This window comes from Apium graveolens, chromosome 10 (genome assembly GCF_009905375.1).
Source record: "Apium graveolens cultivar Ventura chromosome 10, ASM990537v1, whole genome shotgun sequence".
NCBI classification, from domain to species: Eukaryota; Viridiplantae; Streptophyta; class Magnoliopsida; order Apiales; family Apiaceae; genus Apium; species Apium graveolens.
In genome coordinates this window covers 132,103,060-132,123,843 of record NC_133656.1, presented here as the reverse complement: position 1 = coordinate 132,123,843, position 20,784 = coordinate 132,103,060, and positions in this window count along the sequence as shown.

The window sequence follows — 20,784 nt, the reverse complement described above, 5'->3', positions numbered from 1 at the left end:
CAAATGATGGGTATTTTGATTTTTCACTCTTTTCGCACTAGGAGAAAATTACATAAATTATCAAAAGTATTAATTTTTTTTTTATTTTTTTTTATTTTACTATCTTTTGAAAATATTTGCAAAAATACGGTACAACTAAAATCAATCAGATATGTCAAGTTTGTTGTTGTTATGTGTAAGGTTATATTGAATTGTAGGAATTTGTCGAGATTACATATAATTATATCGACATACGGAAAATTGTATTTTTACAAAAATAAATTAAAAAATAGTATTTGTATAAATAAAAAGATATTTTTATAAATTTTTCTTTTTAAATGACAATATATTTGTAAAAATATTTTTAAACTTCGGCATCTTTTAAAGAAACACAATAAACTAAGCACTCTTTCGGATATGAACTTTAACTAGGTTAATGATATCATAAATTTTAACTAGATCAATGATGTCGTGGCGAGTGAGAAGGATAATACGCACAAATCACAAAATGATATTTCAATACGAAAAACGCATTTTCATTATCGTGTTTGAAGCTTCATTATCCAAGTAGCTAGTAAACTCAAAAGAAATATTCTGATTTGGTTTAGCGGGGCCGATGAGGTCGGTTTGACCATGTAACAAGAGTCTCGTCTGATAATATTCTGATTTTTTTTTTATTTCGGGACGCGAAAAAATAAATAAATTATCAAAAATATTAGTTTTTCTAATTTTACTATCTTCTGGAAATATTTGTAATAATATGGTGCAACTAAAATCAATCAGATATATAACTAGTTGCATCAAATTTTTTTGTTGCATTTGAGGTTGCATTGAATTGTGAAATTCAGCCTAGGTTGCATCGATTTGTAGAAAATCGTATTTTGTAAAAGTAATTTATTAAATAGTTTATATTTTTTATATAAAAAAGTATTTTTGCAATTTTAAAAAATGATAGTATATCTGCAAAAATACTTTTGAACTTGGGCATTTTTCAAAAAAAAAACTCACAAAAAATTAAGCATCCTTTCAGATCATGGATTTTAACTAGGTTAATGATATTTTTGCCAAGGAGAAGGATGATACGCACAAATCACAAAATGATAGATCAATATGAAGATATATTGAAACTTATTTTCGGGATTTGAAACGGTTACAAAATGATAAAGTTCAAGTCATATTTTAGATGTATTCTTGATGTTGTGTATATGCTGTGTACTTGATGATTTCATGAACAAAACACCTTGGTAGATTTTACTTAGTGAAATTATGTAGCACTCGACGGATAAGGTCTATAGTCCCGACGGATGACTAAATATAGTCCCGACAGATGATGACTTATTATCCATCGAGTGAGTAGCTTATGTAACAATAAGTTTGTAGCACATTTCTGCATACACATTGTTTAGAATCTGTAGTAGTACTTAAGTCATGTTGACTTTAGTTAGATATGCAGAATAGGTTGATTAATTATACATAGATGATGTCTTGTAATTCTGCATAAGTGAAATGAAGTCAAGTGCCTGATTGCTACCCGACGGATAAACAACAATGAATTCGACGGATGATCAACAACCCGACGGATGATCAATAACTCGATGGATGATCATGAACCCGACAGATAAAGAATTCAAATATCTGTTGACAGTGACAACACAATCACATGCGTCGAATTGATGCAAATGGAATGCGGTAGCCTATTCAACTGGGTTTTCGAGAATAAAGAAGCATTGCCATTCTCATGTTATTTTGAAGATATTCAAAGATGCTGGAATAAAGTAATGAAGTAGCATTGTAATTGACTAGATAGTTTTTGTTTTATTATCATGTCTCATTACTTTGTAATCTTGGTGATATATAAACCAAGAAGTGACAACTAAGGAATTATCTGAGAAACAAGCAGAGAAACATTTGTAAGCAGAATTCTTAGCTTTTCTCTGCATTCTTAGTTGTTCAATATTTGTAAGCAGCTGTGAGCATTTTGCACACAGGGTTCTCTCGATATATATTATATATCTCTGGTGGAATCATTCAAATCCATCAGAAAGTTTTTAAAGACTCTTGTTTTTAATTACTTGTGTTTTGATTCATTTAAGTAACTATTCCGCATTGTGTTAATCAATTCACACTTATATATATATTCGAGTTAGAACATTTTTATTTCAAGAATTTCATTCAACCCCCCTTCTGTAATTCTTGTCATATTGTTAAGGGACTAACAATTGGTATCAGAGCAAGCTCTTAACTTACAAAGAGTTTAAAGATCAAAACAATACAACAAGGTGAACAAGAAGGATGTTGGAGTCAAGATTCCTTTTCTGGATAAAGATAATTACCATCATTGGAAGGTAAAGATGCATCTTCATTTGCTTTTTCAAGATGAGGCCTATGTTGACTGCATAGAAAGAGGCCATCATGTTCCAATGAGAGCTGCAATTGGAAATGAGCCATCTGTCCCCAAGCCAAGACATGAATGGTCTGATCCTGACATTGAGCAAGTCAGGAAGGATAAAAAGGCCATGAATATCCTGTTTAATGGAGTTGATGGTGATATGTTTGACAACATTATCAACTGCAAAACTGCCAAGAATGTTTGGGATACAATACAGATCATCTGTGATGGCACTGAGCAAGTTAGAGAAAAATAGATGCAGCTACTGATTCAGCAATATGAGCATTTTCATAATGAAGAAAGTGAGTCTCTCACTGATATTTTTAGTAGGTTTCAAAAACTGCTAAATGCTCTAAAGCTGCATGGAAGGGTCTATCAGACAAAAGATTCCAATCTGAAATTCCTTAGATCTCTTCCAAAGGAATGGAAACCAATGATAGTCTCATTGAGAAACTCACAAGATTATAAGGAGTTTACTTTGGAGAGACTGTATGGCATCCTGAAGACTTATGAGCTTGAAATAGAGCAAGATGAGAGGATGAAGAGAGGAAAGAAGAAAGGAGGATCCATTGCACTAGTTGCTGAGTTGGAAAAAGAGAAGGAAGTGAACATGGAAGCTGTTGAGTCAACTTCAAGGGTCTGTGAAAGCAAGGGCAAGGGGCTTGCAGTAGAAAGTGAAGATTCTTTAAGCCAAGATGACATGGAAGACATTGATGAACACTTAACATTTCTTTCCAGAAGATTTGCCAAGCTCAAGTTCAAAAAGAACTTTGGAGCAGCCAAGCCAAATAGAAACATGGTGGATAAATCAAAATTCAAATGTTTCAAATGTGGCTTGGCAGGGCACTTTGCTAGTGAATGTAGGAAGTCAGATTCCAGTAAGAAAAAGTTCGAGCCTATGGATTATAAGCAAAAATACTTTGAACTGCTCAAACAAAAGGAAAGGGCTTTCATTACACAAGAAAATGACTGGGCAACAGATGGTCTGGATGAAGATGAAGATGTCAGCTATGTCAATCTAGCCCTAATGGTCAAGTCTGATGAAACAGAAACAAGTTCTTCAAGTAATCAGGTAATTACTATAAACCTTGCACATTTATCTAAAGCTGAGTGTAATGATGCTATAAATGATATGTCTACAGAGTTATATCATTTGCGTGTTACACTTAAATCTCTTACTAAAGAAAATGCTAAAATCAAAGAAAACAATTTGTTTTTAAGTGAGAAGAATAATGTGCTTGAGTCTCGGTTCATTGATTTTGAAAAGTTAAGAATTGAGTGTAAGATTGCCAAGGAGGAATTAACTGAGTCCTTGAAGAAAGAAGAAATTTTGAAAAAGCAGCTCGAGCGTGAACAGGAGGTGATTAAGGCATGGAAAACATCTAGGGATGTCCATGCTCAAATCACCAAAGTTCAAGGAATTGAGTCTTTCTGTGATGAAGCCTGGAAAAAGAACAAAGAGAAACTAGAACCAAATTTGGTGGATGGAGTGCTAACAGATGTAGACTCGACGGATGATGAGGATCATCCGTTGGATAACAAAAAGTGTTATCCGTCGACTGATGAAAATCCTCATTCGTCGGCTGTAAGCAAGCCTACCAGTAAATCCAAACTTGTTAATTTAACTGAAAAGTATGGATCTGTTTCCAAGAACTTTGTTTCAGGAGAATCGAGTCAAGTTAAGAAAGGAAAAAAGGCTAATGTTGGTCACATGACTGTCAAACAGTTAAGTGACAGACTTGATAAGATTGAGGTAAAAATAGAGGCTAAAAAGAAAAATAATAGAAATGGTAAAGTAGGGATTAACAAACACAATAACTACACACCTGATAAATATGCTCCTAGAAAAATCTGTGTCAAGTGTGGTAGTGTAAATCATCTGTCTGTTAATTGCAAATCTGTCATGCCTACTTCCATGTTTATGCCACCTCACTTTACCAACATGAATGCCATGCCTCCCATGCCTATGAATGTTATGTCTACACAGAATATGAATGCACAGTTTGCTAATATGCCATTTGTACCTAATCCTTATTATGTTGCATTTAGTATGCCACAAATGCCATTTAGCATGCCCTATTGGAATAACATGTTTAGTAATAGCATGCCATTCCCTGTTGATTATAATATGCATGATAATTCTGTTGCAATGAATGGTTTCAAAGGCCCAACTCAAATGACCAAGGATGAATCTGATATCCCAAAGTCAAATGAGACAAAGCCTAAGAAACAGAAAAAGAAAGCTAACAAGGCAGGACCCAAGGAAACTTGGGTACCAAAATCAACTTGATTTAATTTTGATGTGTGCAGGGAAACAGAAAGAATCTTTGGTACTTGGATAGTGGTTGTTCAAGACACATGACTGGTGATTCTACCCTGCTCACAGAATTTAAGGAGAGAGCTGGCCCAAGTATTACTTTTGAAGATGACAACAAGGGTTATACTGTGGGATATGGCTTAATTTCAAAGGACAATGTCATCATTGAGGAAGTTGCCTTAGTGGATGGTCTCAAACACAATTTGTTGAGTATCAGCCAGCTTTGTGATAAAGGCAACTCAGTAACCTTCAACTCAGAAGCCTGTGTTGTGACTAATAAAAGAAGCAACAAAGTGGTTCTCACTGGTGTGAGAAAATAAAATGTGTACCTAGCTAATTTCAACTCATCTAATGCAGAATCTGTTACTTGTCTTGTCAGTAAAGCAAGTCAGTATGAAAGTTGGCTATGGCACAAGAAGCTATCCCATTTAAACTTCAAGACCATGAATGAGCTAGTAAAGAAATAACTGGTTAGAGGCATTCCTCTAGTGGAGTTTTCTAAGGATGGACTCTGTGATGCCTGCCAAAAAGGGAAGCATATTAAAGCATCATTCAGGAAGAAACTTGATTCAACAATTGAAGAACCTTTGCAACTGCTACACATGGATTTGTTTGAACCAGTCAATGTATTGTTTATCTCAAGGAAAAGATTTTTCCTAGTAATTGTAGATGATTTCTCAAAGTTCTCTTGGACATATTTCCTAAAGTCTAAAGATGAGGCTAGTGAAATCATCATCAATCACATAAGGCAAGTCAATAATCATTCTGATTTCAAGGTTAAAAGAATCAGGAGTGACAATGGAACTGAGTTCAAGAATTCTGTCATGAGAGCATTTTGTGAGGAAAATGGGATTCTGCATGAATTTTCAGCAGCAAGAACTCCACAACAGAATGGAGTAGTGGAAAGAAAGAACAGATCACTTATTGAAGCTGCAAGGACAATGCTTGAAGAATCTAAAATGCCAACATATTTCTGGGCTGAAGCTGTTAATACTGCATGCTACACTCAGAATATTTCTCTGGTTAATCAAGCAAGATGCATGACTCCCTATCAATTGTTCAAGAACAAGAAACCAACTCTAAATTGTCTTCATGTCTTTGGCTGCAAATGTTATATTCTGAGAAATCAAACTGATCAAAATGGAAAGTTTGGTGCTAAAGCAGATGAAGGATTTTTTGTTGGATATGTTGTTGGTAAAGCATATAGAGTCTACAATCTAAGAACCAACATTGTTGTGGAATCAATACATGTTGTGTTTGATGATAAAAAGATTGAAGGACTGAAAGATGGAGATTACCATGAGAGCCTCAAATTCGATAATGTGGAGATGGTTAGTGCTGACAATGATGATGAAAGTAATCAAGAAACTGTATCCAAGGATAATGCAGAAAAGTCTACTACCAATGAAGCACAAAACTCAACATCTGTCGAGTTGCATAATGCTTCATCCGTCGGGAGGCAATCTGTGTTATCCATCGGGAGACAACCAGCTTCATCCGTCGGTACTCAAAATTCACCATCCGTCGGGTTATCAAAAGGAGCAGGAAGTCAAAATAGATCACCTACAGAAAGTTCCCCTTTCTCAAATCAAAGGTCCACAAACTCAGGGGGAGTTTCTAACAATCAAAACTCAATCACACATCAAGACAACAATGAGGCCTCTTCATCTAGAGCTAATCTACCTCAACAAAGAAAATGCACAAAAGATTACCCCTTTGAGTTCATAATTGGTGATGTATCTTCTAGAGTTCAAACAAGGAGAGCAACTCAAGAAGAATGTCTATACAACAGCTTTCTTTCCAAGGAAGAACCAAAGAAGGTAGAAGAAGCTTTATTGGATCCTGATTGGATTTTAGCTATGCAGGAGGAGCTAAACCAACTTGAAAGGAATAATGTATGGAAGCTGGTGCCCAAGCCTAAAGGAAAGAATCCAATAGACACCAAATGGGTATTCAGAAACAAGATGGATAAAAATGGCATAGTAGTCAGGAACAAAGCTAGATTGGTTGCTAAGGGCTATTGTCAACAAGAAGGAATAGATTTTTATCAAATATTTGCTCCTGTTGCAAGACTTGAGGCCATCAAAATCTTCTTAGCCTATGTAGCCCATGCCAATTTCAAGGTCTATCAAATGGATGTCAAAAGTGCCTTTCTGAATGGAGATTTGGAGGAGGAAGTCTATGTCAGCCAACCTCCTGGTTTTGAAGATTCAAATTTTCCAGAACATGTCTATTATCTTTTGAAAGCACTTTATGGACTGAAGCAAGCACCAAGAGCCTGGTATGACACTTTATCAAAGTTCCTTTTGGAAAATCACTTCACAAGAGGTACTGTAGATAAAACTTTATTTTTCAGAAATGTTAATGGCTCTAGTATACTTCTTAAAATTTATGTAGATGATATTATTTTTGGTTCTACAGATGAGAAACTTTACAAAAAGTTTTCCAAATTGATGCAAAGTAAGTATAAAATGAGTATGATGGAAGAACTAACTTACTTTCTTGGTTTACAAGTTAAGCAAGTTAGTGATGGAATATTCATTAGTCAAACTAAATACATTTTTGATCTTTTAAAGAAGTTTGATCTAGTGGATTACACATCTGCAAAAACTCCCATGGCCACTGCAACTAAGCTTGAATTAAACACTATTGGGTCTGTGGATATTTCAAGTTATAGGGGCATGGTTGGCTCACTTCTGTACTTAACAGCTAGTAGGCCAAATATAATGTTTGCTACATGTTTATGTGCTAGATTTCAGGCCTAGAGAATCTCACTTAATAGCTATTAAGAGAATTTTCAGATATCTCAAGGGAACACCAAAACTTGGCATTTGGTACCCTAGAGATTCTGGTTTTGATCTAACTGGTTATTCAGATGCAGATTATGCAGGTTGTAGAATTGATAGAAAAAGTACAACAGGAGTCTGTCAATTTCTAGCAAACAAGCTTGTGTCCTGGTTCAGTAAAAAGCAAAATTCAGTTTCTACTTCTACAGCTGAAGTTGAATATATTGATGCTGGTAGTTGCTGTTCACAGATATTATGGATGAAAAATCAATTGCTAGACTATGGTTTGCAAGTTGAGAGGATTCCTATTTTCTGTGATAACACAAGTGCAATTGCCATCACTGAAAATCCAGTACAACATTGAAGGACAAAGCACATAGATATCAAGTACCACTTCATAAGGGAACATGTAATGAATGGTATTGTGGAGCTACATTTTATTCCGAGTGAGAAGCAGCTTGCAGATATCTTTACCAAGCCACTGGATGAATCCACCTTTTCAAGGTTGGTAAGTGAGTTAGGTATGCTTAATTATTCCTAAATCTATATGAGTTAATTTGCAAGTTGAAATGCAGCCAGAAATATAATTGATTTTTCAGTCTGGGATGAAATTTTGGCTAAGTCAAAATTTACATCTCGACAGATGATCTTTATCCATCGAGTTTGATCATCCGTCGGAATACTATTTGCTAATAAAAATCAATTATTTTTCTGGAATATTTTATGACTCGACAGATAACAGTTTATCCTCATCCGTCGAATTGTCTTAATCTTAGCCGTTAATTTCCTGAACATTATCCATCGAGTATACTTACAGTTTGTAAGCATAACACGACGGATAATAGGTGGAATTTTTACAGTTCATTTTTAAACGGCTATTTTAGGCAATTTCTATTGGTTACTTTATTTTACTTTATTATTTTTAACAGTTATTCTTGAGATAGTATAAAAGCTTATTTCATTTCCATCATTTTTCTTTTATCATTCTCAATTCAACTGCTCAAATTTCATTCTCTCTCAAAGCACTTACTCTCTTTCTCTTCAACCTCTTATTCTCTAACAATGGCACCTGTTGTAAAGATTATGTCTCAAACTGGGTTCATTTATGAGAAGAACAATTTCACTGCACTAGTGAACAAGGGTATTCAGCAATCTGGTGACTACCACATGATGATGGACTTTGTGAAGAATTGCAAGCTCAACTATGCCATGCTGGATTCACCCACAATCTTTTGCAAAGTTGTTGAAGAGATGTGGACCACTGCTACCTACAACTCAACAGATAAGACAATCACACTCACCATTAAAGGTAAAGAGTTTTGTATCAATAGTGATGTTATAAAAGCATGTTTCAAGATTCCTGATAACACTGTGACCTCACCACACACTGACACTGATATAATCAATATGATTAATTCCATGAACTATGCTCTTTCTACTTCTAAGTTAAGTGACATTAGGAGATTGGACCTTAGGAAAGAATGGAGTTTTATGTGTGATGTAGTGACAAAGGTCTTTTCAGGAAAAGTCAGTAATTTTGATTCAGTCAATATCTCAATGCTTAACATGCTCTACATGCTAGTTACAGATAAATTCTATAATTTCAGTGACCTTATCTTGTTTGAGTTAGGCTTTAAATTAGGAGAGTTAAATAAAAGAGGTAAAAATGTGTATTATGCTAGATTCTTTATGATGTTAGCTAACCACCTCTGTGAAGAGATTGTGCTTGAGAACCCTAACAATAAACTAGATTGTTGGGTTCAAGAGAGAAGGCTCATTGCAGATTTGAACAGGGCCAATCATCACAAGGATGTGCCATTGTTCTATTTTCCTGTAATGCAAGCACCTCAGGTAAGTGAGGTAAGTTCATCTATCCCTACCACTATTCCAACCTCACTAATTTCTTTGAGTTCTAGTGTGGCAATGACAACTGTGTCAATGACCCAACAGTTGCCTACCCAAGCCACTAAACCTGCAATTATTTCAAAATCCAAATCTAAGAAAGCCCCCTCTGGTATCCCTCAAAAGATGCCAGTTGTAAAATCCACTAAAACCAAATAGGGGAGTGTGAAGGAGGGCAAGATAGGTGAGGGAAGGGGTGAACATAAAAGAAACCCTAAGGATAAGGATGGAGAGTTGAGTGGATCCCAGCCTAGCCACACTGCAGTTTCCTAACAAACTGTAGTGCTTAAAAAGGATAAAAGCTCATTTCTAGCTGCATCCTCTCAAAAGGATGTAGTTATTGAACAAAGCTCTCAACCAAGAGCACAGGCCAAGAGGGTCAGGGACACAAGCTCACCCCAAACTTATGCCAGAAAGAAGAAATCTAAAACCCTTGGGGATGTACAAGGTACACACATTGTGCAAACTGGTGCTAAAGACACAGTCACTGCACCTTCACAAATTCAGTTTGACGTGGCTCCAATAAATATGGAGTCACAACCAAAATCTCTAGTCATAGAAGCACCTCAAACACCAAAATCACCAACAAATTCTCTGAATGTAGATATGATAAACACATCAATTCCTGATTCCCCTTCTTTAACTCTGTTGGGGAAGCCAAAATCTAGTACAAGTGAGCATCATCTTTTAGATGATTTGTTGGCACACTTGCCAATTCTTTCAGAAACTGTTGTATCATCTGTTCCCAAAATATCTTCAATCAGCACAGAGTCAACAATAGTTTCTTTTCCCAGTTCATTCATTTCTACTCTCTCGATGGATATTGCTCATCCGTCGAGTAGTGATTGTATCCCGACGGATAAGCTTAACATCAGTTATCCGTCGGATAGCAAAACCACTCACTCGATGGATATCACTCATCCGTCGAGTATCTCTGCACAACTTCAAAGTTCATTTATTTTAAGTGCAGAAGATTTAGTGGTTGTACAGTCACTCTTAGGATTGAGAGAGAAGAGTGTTTTGAGTGAGAGTCTGGGTTGCTCCCAGGAAAAAGGAGAGGAAATGAGTGAAACTATGCAATCTATTTCTTCAGGATTGGCAAAAAAAGTGAGAGGAGTCCTACCTTAGTAGGTGAAGGTGAGGGTGTGAGGGTGGGGAGCCAGGGTGAGACCCTGATGTAATAAAAGAGAGAAAATGAGAGAAATGCAGGTACTGAAGCTATAAGGATGGATGTCATTGCTAGTGAGTTAATGAATGTCCAGGATGCAGACAGGGAGGGACTATCTCAGCAACCTAAAGTTGTTATAGATTCCACCTGTAATAACCCCAATTTTTGAAATTTTTTGAAACCCTTATGAATAGCGATTTTGCAGATTATGCTGAATAAGAAAACTTTTCATACCACACTATGTAGGGGTTCTTTTATTGATCTTCTAAGATATTATTAGTACTCTATGTGGTATATAAGTGTATGTAAAGATCGTCAGAATCCAAATCCGAACACTTTGATTTTTCCCGAAAATCCACCAGATATCGAAAGAATTGAGTATAAGGTAACAGGATAAAAAGGATTTAAATTCAAGGATTTTAATAGAGGATCATAAAAGGAATATAATGTATTGAGAAAGGTTAAGGGAACCCAAGTAATAAGATCCCGGGTATGATCCCTCAAACGATAAACGAGAACGAAAGTTAAGCGAACCGTATAACAGATCAGCGGTCATTAGGCAAGCAATTAGGAGTTAATCAAGGAGGTTAGGGATGATGATGTCATCAAACCAACAAGAAGAGGACAAGTGTGGAGGGGTGACATCACATGATGACATAAGCATGACATAAGGGAATGAATTGTTGGATAATTGTGAGCCACACAATATTTACCATGGTAACAACCTAATTAACAAGCAAAACAAACACAAAAATCAAAAGCAACCAAAACAAAAACATTTTCTTCTTCCCCCACTCTTTGCTCTCGGCTTTTCCATGAAAAGCAAAGGAGAAAATTTCAAAAATCTAGCTACACACCTTCATAATTCAAGAGGTTTGTTTATTCAGCTTCCATAATTCATAACTAAGATGAACCATAAGTTTAAGCTCAAGATTCCATGTTTAACATAGCTAATCAATTCATCAAAGTTCTTGGTGAATAGTATTTTCAAGAAACTAACTTTGTGTTTTCTTATGTTTTCTTCAAGATCCAAGCTTAGTAAAGATAGTTAGTGATTATTCAAGGCTTCCTAAGTGATTCTCCACTCTCCAAGGAAGGTATAACCCCTCCAAACCCTAACATTACTTTGATTATTAGGTTTGGTTTTGTTTTTTATAGTTCATGAGATCATGATTCTTGTATGTTTAGAGTTTGGATGTAATTATAATGATTTTGGGTTATAAATCTTGGTTGTTGGTTGATGAACCTTAAGTATAATTAGTAGCTCTTGTTTGAGATTGAATAAGTTGGAAAAATCATGAGGTTATGGACTGAGTTAGTAAGGTTTGGATGAAGTTTGGTGGTATTGGTGGTTATGGGTTGATTTGTGGTTGATTTGTGGTTGATTGGAGTAGTTTAAAATTTAGTAATCGCGTAAATATAGCCGTCGTAATGTCCGATTTACTTTAAGACTGTTTTGTTCTTAACAATCAGGACCCGTGAACTCACTGCTAGGTTTTGACCATTGCCATGATTAGATAGTTCATGTTACGAGCTTCGTTTTGATATGTGGTTCGTTTGAATCCGATGTACGGTTTAGGAGAAATGACCGTTTTAAGTAACGGCGTTTCGCGACCGAACCATTACCCCTCGCCTTACTTTGAAACCTTGGTTAAGGACCTTAAATGACTAATTGGAGTATGAAACATTTATGTAAAGTGTATTAGGCAGTTGGTAAGGTACTCGCGAAAGAATCGCCTTAAAACCCTTAATGGTTAATTTATTAAAAATGGTGGAGCCGAGGGTACTCGAGCGACTTAAGAGAATTAGTAAGCGCAAAGCGAGCGTTAGAGTCTAATTTGGTTAAAGTATAGATTTACAAGTGACTTTGGTTTAATTCCAACTTATATGTTGTTTATAGGTTACCAGACTCGCCCCAAGCCATTTATAACCCCCAGTCGCTCAGGCAAGTTTTCTACCCGTATAACTGTTGTTGTGATGTATATGTGTATATGCATGATCTTGTGATAAATGCATATTTGTTATTAGAAAATTCTTGCGATATTTTGTAGCATGTGATATGGTATATATGCATGCCTTTTTCGTATTCTTGATTTATAAATCTGTTGGTTCAAATGCTTATTAGTTGCATAATACCTTATGCTAGAGATAAGCAGTAGTTGCGTATACCCTGAGTATAGGGGACCCAAAGGTGAACCCTTTTCTAAAACCGGGAGTAGATGTTCCCGAGTATATGATATATATATATATATATTTATATATATATTGATATAGTTTTCAAAACTATTAATCGAATAAGGTTTATTCGATAAGTTTATATTATTTAATGAATATTACTTGAATATTCATTCGAGGACTTATGACTCAGTTTATATTATTTCGAATATTCATTCGGGGGCTTATAACTCCGTTTATTTTATTAATGAATATTATTTTGAATATTCACTCGGAGGCTTATGACTCCGTTTATTTTATTAATGAATATTATTTTGAATATTCATTCGAGGACTTATGACTTCCGATTATTTACTAAGTAATATTCTTTATTTTATTAAAGAATAATGTTTCGATAATCAAACTTATTTTTTTGATTATTCAAATAAAGATAGTACTTTCGTATAAGTATATCTTTGGTTATTTAATACCCATTTCAAGTATGAGTTTAACACTTCTACTTCGATTATTTTTATAGAGATTATCCTTTTCGGGAATATTATTTAAATAATAATATTCAGATATTTTCTAATATATTGGGACTGATTTATTTTAATAAATCAGCAGTACCCCAAACATTCTTAAAAATGTTTTCGAGTCTTCAAAATGACTTTTTAAGTTTAGAACGGATCCCAAAACTTGTTTTAAAATTTAAGATCTCCCTTTTTGAAGAGGACTTGAATACTCGTTCAAAAATCTAAAGGATCCGGCTGTGGGGTGTATTTTATATTCGCAACGAGGTTGTTGTTTTGATAAATGAATTGATTACTTACCCAACGTTCGGGAAGTAAGTCCATCTATTGAGTCGGTATAAGCAACATGGGCTCAGTGGGCGTCCATGAAAGTGTAAGTGGCTCAGTGGGAGTCCATCAAATGCGTAAGTGGCTGAGTGGCAGTCCAGCATTAGGTCCTATTGCGGCCAGGGTGATGACCAGTGTGGAATTCGTCCATCTACTAGTAGAAAAGGTTACTTATTGGTATCTTTGCCTGATCAGCAAGATATCAGGTTTATGCCAAGGTTTTCTCCTTTCCAAATTCATTGGATATTGCAACTCTGTTTATAATTTTCATAACAGAGGTTTTCAAGGAGTGTATGAAATGTATATATATATAGGTGTGTATATATATATCAGGACTTAATGAAGTATCTCGTAACTTCATTATTTATAATGATATTTCAAAGATTGAATCTATTCAAGTCTTATCTTGTAGTCTCATCAGTGTGATGAACTTTTGAAACTAATTATAACTTGAACGGTGGTAGTTCAAGTAGTATTCGGAAAAGATATAAGTATATTGGAGTATCTTGTAACTTCATCTTTTAAACTTATATCTAGTTAATGATTATCTTATGCATGACAAAGATTTTCAGAAAAACGTTGAGACAAGGTTGGATATATGAGATCACCTTGCAACGATATTTTTATACAGTTATAAACTGGAACTCTGTGTATATTATACATGTCAGAGGATTTCAAAGATTGTGAAAAGTATATATGTATATATACTGAATATTTTGCGACTTGGTCGCGTTAAGATATCAGCTTGGTTCATTTCTTCTTGACCAAGACTTTCATGAGTACTATGAGAATGCTCATATATTGTTAATCATTATACATATTATTTTGGTGGGCTTGTTGCTCACCCTTGCTTTCTTCTTTCATCACACAACAACAGATAGAAAAGATGAACAGGACCAAGCTCCTAATTCGCGAGCGGATAGGAAATGTTCCGCAGTTTCCTATAGGCGTTGATGTCGCTGTAGCTGAGGTAGGAACTACCAATAGGCTAGGATTTCAACTTTTGATATACCAGACTTATGTATCTTTATTAATTGTAATAATGGCAAAGAAATGTAAATCTATTCAGAAACCCTTTTAAGGTGTAATGGCGTAGAATTTTGGAATAAAATGACTCGTGTTATTTTTGGATATTCATCTCTGAGACTATAACTTGTGGTGTGTGTGTTTATTGTGGGGTCACAGTACAGAGTAGTTGATTGTTTATTAAGATTGGGTGTTATTAAGGGAAATGGAACTCGCGATGACCCGGATCCCCGACCCCGGATTTGGGGGTGTTACAGAAATGGTATCAGAGCTAAGCGTTATAAACCTCAGAGATGATGTGACGTTAAGATAATAAGTTCATTAAGATAATAAGAACTCTTGCCAAGTTCATAGTCGGGCTACCTAACGTAGTACTGACAGTTAAAACCCTTATGGGAACACTTATAAATATCGTGATAGAAGCGTAGTTCGTTATCGTAGATGGTAGCGGAACTCCGAACCCTGAGGTTGAGGAGCAACAACGCGATGTTGTTTTATTACTAATTGGAGATCGGATTGTGGATCCGATAGAGCATCCTAACGCAGGACCGGATGATGTTCATATTGAGGATGTAGTGGTTGAGGATGTTGTCCTAGATGGGATTGTTGCTGAGGAGGATCTCGTGGAGGATCCTAACAAGAATGAATAAAGGACCATTGAGGAATTAATGACCATGGTTAGGGAAACTACCAGAGGTAGGATTGGCCGGTCACTACCGGAGGTTCATTCAAGTTTGTAAAGATAGTAGCCCCTTTAACGTGGCTTATTCATAAGACTGAGAAGTTCGAATGGACAGAGAAATGCGAGAACAGCCTTTAAAAACTGAAGCAAAGATTGGTGACGACCCCTATGATGGCATTGCCGGATGGAAAAGAAGATTTTGTGATCTATAGTGACGCTTCACATAAGGAATTAAGGTGCTTCTTATACAACACAACAAGGTAATCGCGTACGCGTCAAGACATCTAAGGGAATATAAAATTCGATATCCCCACCCATGAGCTTGGGCTCGTGGCAATAGTTTTGCCCTAAAGATTGGAGGCACTACTTGTATGGAGAGAAGTGCGAGATTTACACAAGCCATAAGTGCTCTAGTGCATTTTCACGCAGGAAGAGCTCAATATGCATCAGAGGAGGTGATTAGAGCTAATCAAGGATTACGATTATGAGATTCTTTATCATCCAGGGAAAGCCAAAATGGTGGCTAATGCCCTTAGTGTAAAGGAGAGACTCAAGATGATAATGTCTTTGGGAAAGTTGATAAGAGATTTTGAGAAAATGGAAATAGATATGAAGGTAATCGGAGCCGGTACCGAAAAGCTGTTTGAGATTGCAATACAGCCCGAATTATTGGAAAAGAACATATTATGCCATAAAAAGTGATGAATGAAGGCAGAGAGCCAACAAATAGATATGAGATTAATAACGAGAAAGATGATAAGGGAATAATGAGGTATTCCTATAGAATTTGGGTCCCAAATGTTCACGAGCTTAAAGATGAGATCTTAGATGAAAGTCATAGTTCAAGGAATAAGATTTAGGGCAAACCCTGAATGTGATAGTCAGGGAGGACGCCATCAAGATAGAAGGAACCCATAACATAATGAAGTGGAAAATGAGGATTTTAACATATAAGATAACCCCAAGTATGGGAGAAGGATGAAACATTTCATACTAAGGAAACATAAATTCGAGTAACAAAAGGAGACCCGAGACGGTACTCCAATACGACAATTCATGGACCTGTCTAAACAGAACTTATACTTTTATTCCCAACCACCACCTTGAGGAAACAATGCGGTGAGAAATTCTTTCAGGTTCTTTAAGTCACTAAGCTCTTAGAGTTCCAAGGAACAAGCTGACCCAATCGAGTCAAGAGCTTTGCTAAAGGAAATATAGGAATCATTTTAGATTTTAAATGAGTTACGAATCACGAAAGACTGTTTTTGTCACTTACCCTCCTAAGAGAGAGGCCACCCACTGGTGAAAGACCAAGAAAGGCACGGAGCCAGAGGTTAGAATAAACTGATTAAAAGTTAGTCAATTGTTTTCAGGAAAGTACTTCCCAAGGTTATGAAGATAGTGTAAAAGCTTTAGAGCCAGCACAAAGGTAGAAGAGTATGATGAATTATGAATCTAAGTTGTAAAAGTTGTCAAGATTCGTTCTGAGGACACGAATCTAGAATGACGGGATGTATGAAATCAATGCTTATGTTGTGTTGGTTCATGAAATAATGATAAGAGAAAGGAAAATAAAAAGAAACTGAAGTGGAAAGGAATATAAAGGCAATAGAGTTTGAGGAATGATAAGGGAGTCGGGTATGAGGAAACCCTAAAGACTCGTAGCAATAGAAATAGAAAAGTATGTAATCGTTGGGATGAAGGTGATTCACCATGAGTTAAAGTTGATGGTTGGAGGCATAAGAGTTATGTATATTTTATCCCCTTTAAGTTGGGAGGATTCGAGGAAACCTTGAGATAGTTCGAAGGATAAATAATGAGACACGGATAGATTGAGGAGACAAGAAAGTAGGAAATTAGGAAAATTGGATGAAGGGAGTGACCTTCAGGAATGTGAAGTGTAAGACCGGTGGCATGATACCCGGAAAGGGAGACGCCAGACATGAAAGACATCCCAATATTGAGATGACTGTTGAGATAAACAACAAAAGTAAATGAGGAATTATTAAGAAGAAGTTCACGTTGAACACGACCAATATCTTCCAGAACATCCCTGTTGTCATTACCAAATTAGGAAAGAAAAGCGGGTAACCATTGTTATCTTTTGAAGGCCATATGGGTTGACCTCAGTTTGAATAAGGATGATATCGTGAAATTGGTATAAACTATCAAGGTGGGAATGATTGAATAAGATAATCTATCAAGGATATAAGACTTGATTTATCCATGGAAGGATGCAAGTACCTTTTTAAAGGTGGAATTAAGGATTGAACATCGGTAACTTAAAATGAATCCTAGGGGAATGCATAAAGGTTGGCATTTCACCCTTAATAGGGATAGTATGAGTTTTGACAGTATGAATTGGAAAAGATTAAGGTAATAACAACCTGTAAGAATCAGTGGAGAAATTTTTCAGAAGTATATAGACAATGATTCTGGTATTAATAAATGGTATTTTGATATGCCCGGTATCTAGGGAATACAGGAGGAACGATTTAAGGATAACCTTAGAGGTTTTATAAGGAAAAAGGTAATATTCAAAGTTTTCAAGAATAGAAATTTTGATAAAGGAAATGTGACATAATTATAATAATGCCAGGTGGGGCACGTGTTGAACCATAAGAAAGTATAGATCGACCCAATGAGGGTCGAGATTGGTGAAAACAAGAAGAACCCAAGATAAGAGACGTCCTAAGTATGATCGAGAGTCATTCGTGACAATGTTCACATCTAAAGACTAAGGCAATGACTTATGAAAAAAAATGGTGATTTTTTTTTCTCACCAGGACTTAAGAAAAGCATCTTCACATAAGCTGTGATTAAAATGAGGTAGAAAATATATTTGGAGATGGTTAAAATGACATTGACTATAAGGAAATTTTACTATCAGGAAAGGCCAAAGAGGTGGCCGACACTTTAAAGGTAAGAGGATAATTATAGGCGCTTGTGCCAAAGGAATACAGTGATGATGGTTAAAGCTATGAAGGTTGTATTATGGTTTGAAAGATTGACATTCCTTCTGATGACTGTACAATACCCAACCGTAATAGTAGTTGGTAAAGGTGTAATTCGTGTAATCGCCATGAGCGGGCTATCTATCTCAGAAAATACTATCTTGAGATAAGCCAGGACCATGTTTCAAAAAGGACTAGACGAACCCTTGAGTTAAGTCTTCTATTTAAGGCATACGATTAAGAATGGTATTAACCTACTATCGTTGCTTTGACTGAAACTCTTCTGCAATTTTATCTACTTCATGTCATGAAAGTACGTTAGAGTTTGGAGTGTTCTTCATGAATTATGATTGGTGATTATGTTAACTCCTTAGAAGTATTCTATACGACATGTATGGACTCCGTATGGTTAGATATTAAGATTTCATGGAAAGTGAATGACGACAGTAGGTCAGTGATGGACCATAGTAATGCAGCAATGATTCTGCGAGTAATGAGCTGATTACAACCGTGAGAGTTGTATTGGAATGGATGTTGAGATTGAGTACCACTAATCGGGTCGTGGTAGTGCATAAGTTATCATTGATAGACTAATTAAGTAGAGTATCTACCTACTGAATATTTATTCCCTCTTATGAAAAGAGAGTCGTGTTACTATATGAGGAAGGTTGCGGTGCAAGCATAGAATTCTAGTAACGATGATGTCTAGAATGAGATCCCAGATTCGATTTTCGATATCGAGGAAGTTTCAAAGGTGATTGTGTATAAGCTCGAGGAAGAGCATGGGTCCATAGAATGATGGACGGAATAGCAAAAATATTTAGGCATGTGAAATACGATGCTATAATACTTAATGTTGATATAAATACATATATGTTTTGTTCTCCTATGACAAACCTCTATAGTTCAGAGGTAGATTCCAAGCCAGATATTTTATGGCAATAATTTTTTTTTACGAATATACAATTCTCTTCAGTTCGTTCTTTTCTCTTCCTTTCATTTCATGTAAGCTGAGAAGAACAACCCTTCCAGAAGGGGAGGTATTGCCGAATGACTATCTATCTGTGTGATAGAAACCTAGTAGGATACCATCTATTGTTTAATTGCTTGTCAAGTACTAAAGGCTGGCCACCTTCTGTACTAACTATGCAATAGAACAAGTGTTCATGATCATAGTGATCTCTCAATAAATTCTTTTACTTCTATATGAAGGACCAAGCTTTCGAAGATGGAGGCAGCTAGAAAGGAAGTGGTACCAAGTATAGTGGTATTCCGATTCTAACGCGTTAGTGATACTAAGGTTGACGTGGTTATTAAAAGGTTATAGAACGCTAACAAGCAAAAGTGTAACCAGTATAGTATTATGTACGGAAGATAGTAACGCTTACGAATTAGAAAAGAATGAGTATCGAGAAGCGGGAGCTGTAATGCTAGAAGCTATGATGAGAGCCGGTGTAATAGACTTGAAAGAATTTGGAATGATCACTTAACGCGGATTGAGTTTTCTCACGATAATAGATCGTATGTCAGGTATCGAGATGTCATCTTATGAGATCTTTGAGGGAAGACAATATCGATCCCCCTTATGTTAGGATGAAGTTGTAGAGCGTAAGATGCTCGGACCAGCAGTGGTCCAAAGGACCAAGGATATAATAGATTTAATCAGGGGACGGCTGGTAGTAGCCCAAGATGGACATAAAAAGTATATTGATTTGACACGAAAGGACAAAGAATAGGAAGTAGGGAACCTAGTATTTTTAAAGGTATCCCCTTGGAAACCCTTGGAAAGGATTGATGAGATTCGGAAAGAAAGGAAAGCTAAGTCCACAATTTGTCGGACCCTTGGATATACTAAAACATATTAGGAAGTTAGCATACGAGCTAGCCCTACCCCCGAACCTATAGCAAGTTCATAACGTGTTTCACATATCAATGTTAAGGAAGTGTAATTCAGATGCCAGATAAATAGGGGCATATGAGCGCATAGACATGCAACCCGACATAACCTATATGGAGCAACCAGGAAGGGTTATAGAGTGAAAAGGAACAAGTGCTTAGGAGAAGGGTTATCAAACAAGGCAGAGTTTGGTGGTAGGACCACAATGTGGGAAAATTTACTCGAGAGTTAGAAAGTGCAATGCTAAGAGAGTATCCCTATTCATTTTCTATCTGATTCCGGGACGGAATCCTTTTAAGGAGGGGAGACTATAATAACCCCAATTTTTGAAAATTTTTGAAACCCTTATGAATAGCGATTTTGCAGATTATGCTGAATAAGAAAACTTTTCATACCACACTATGTAGGGGTTATTTTATTGATCTTCTGAGATATTATTAGTACTCTATGTGGTATATAAGTGTATGTAAAGATCGTCAGAATCCAAATCCGAACACTTTGATTTTTCCCGAAAATCCACCAGATATCGAAAGAATTGAGTATAAGGTAACAGGATAAAAAGGATTTAAATTCAAGGATTTTAATAGAGGATCATAAAAGGAATATAATGTATTGAGAAAGGTTAAGGGAACCCAAGTAATAAGATCCCGGGTATGATCCCTCAAACGAT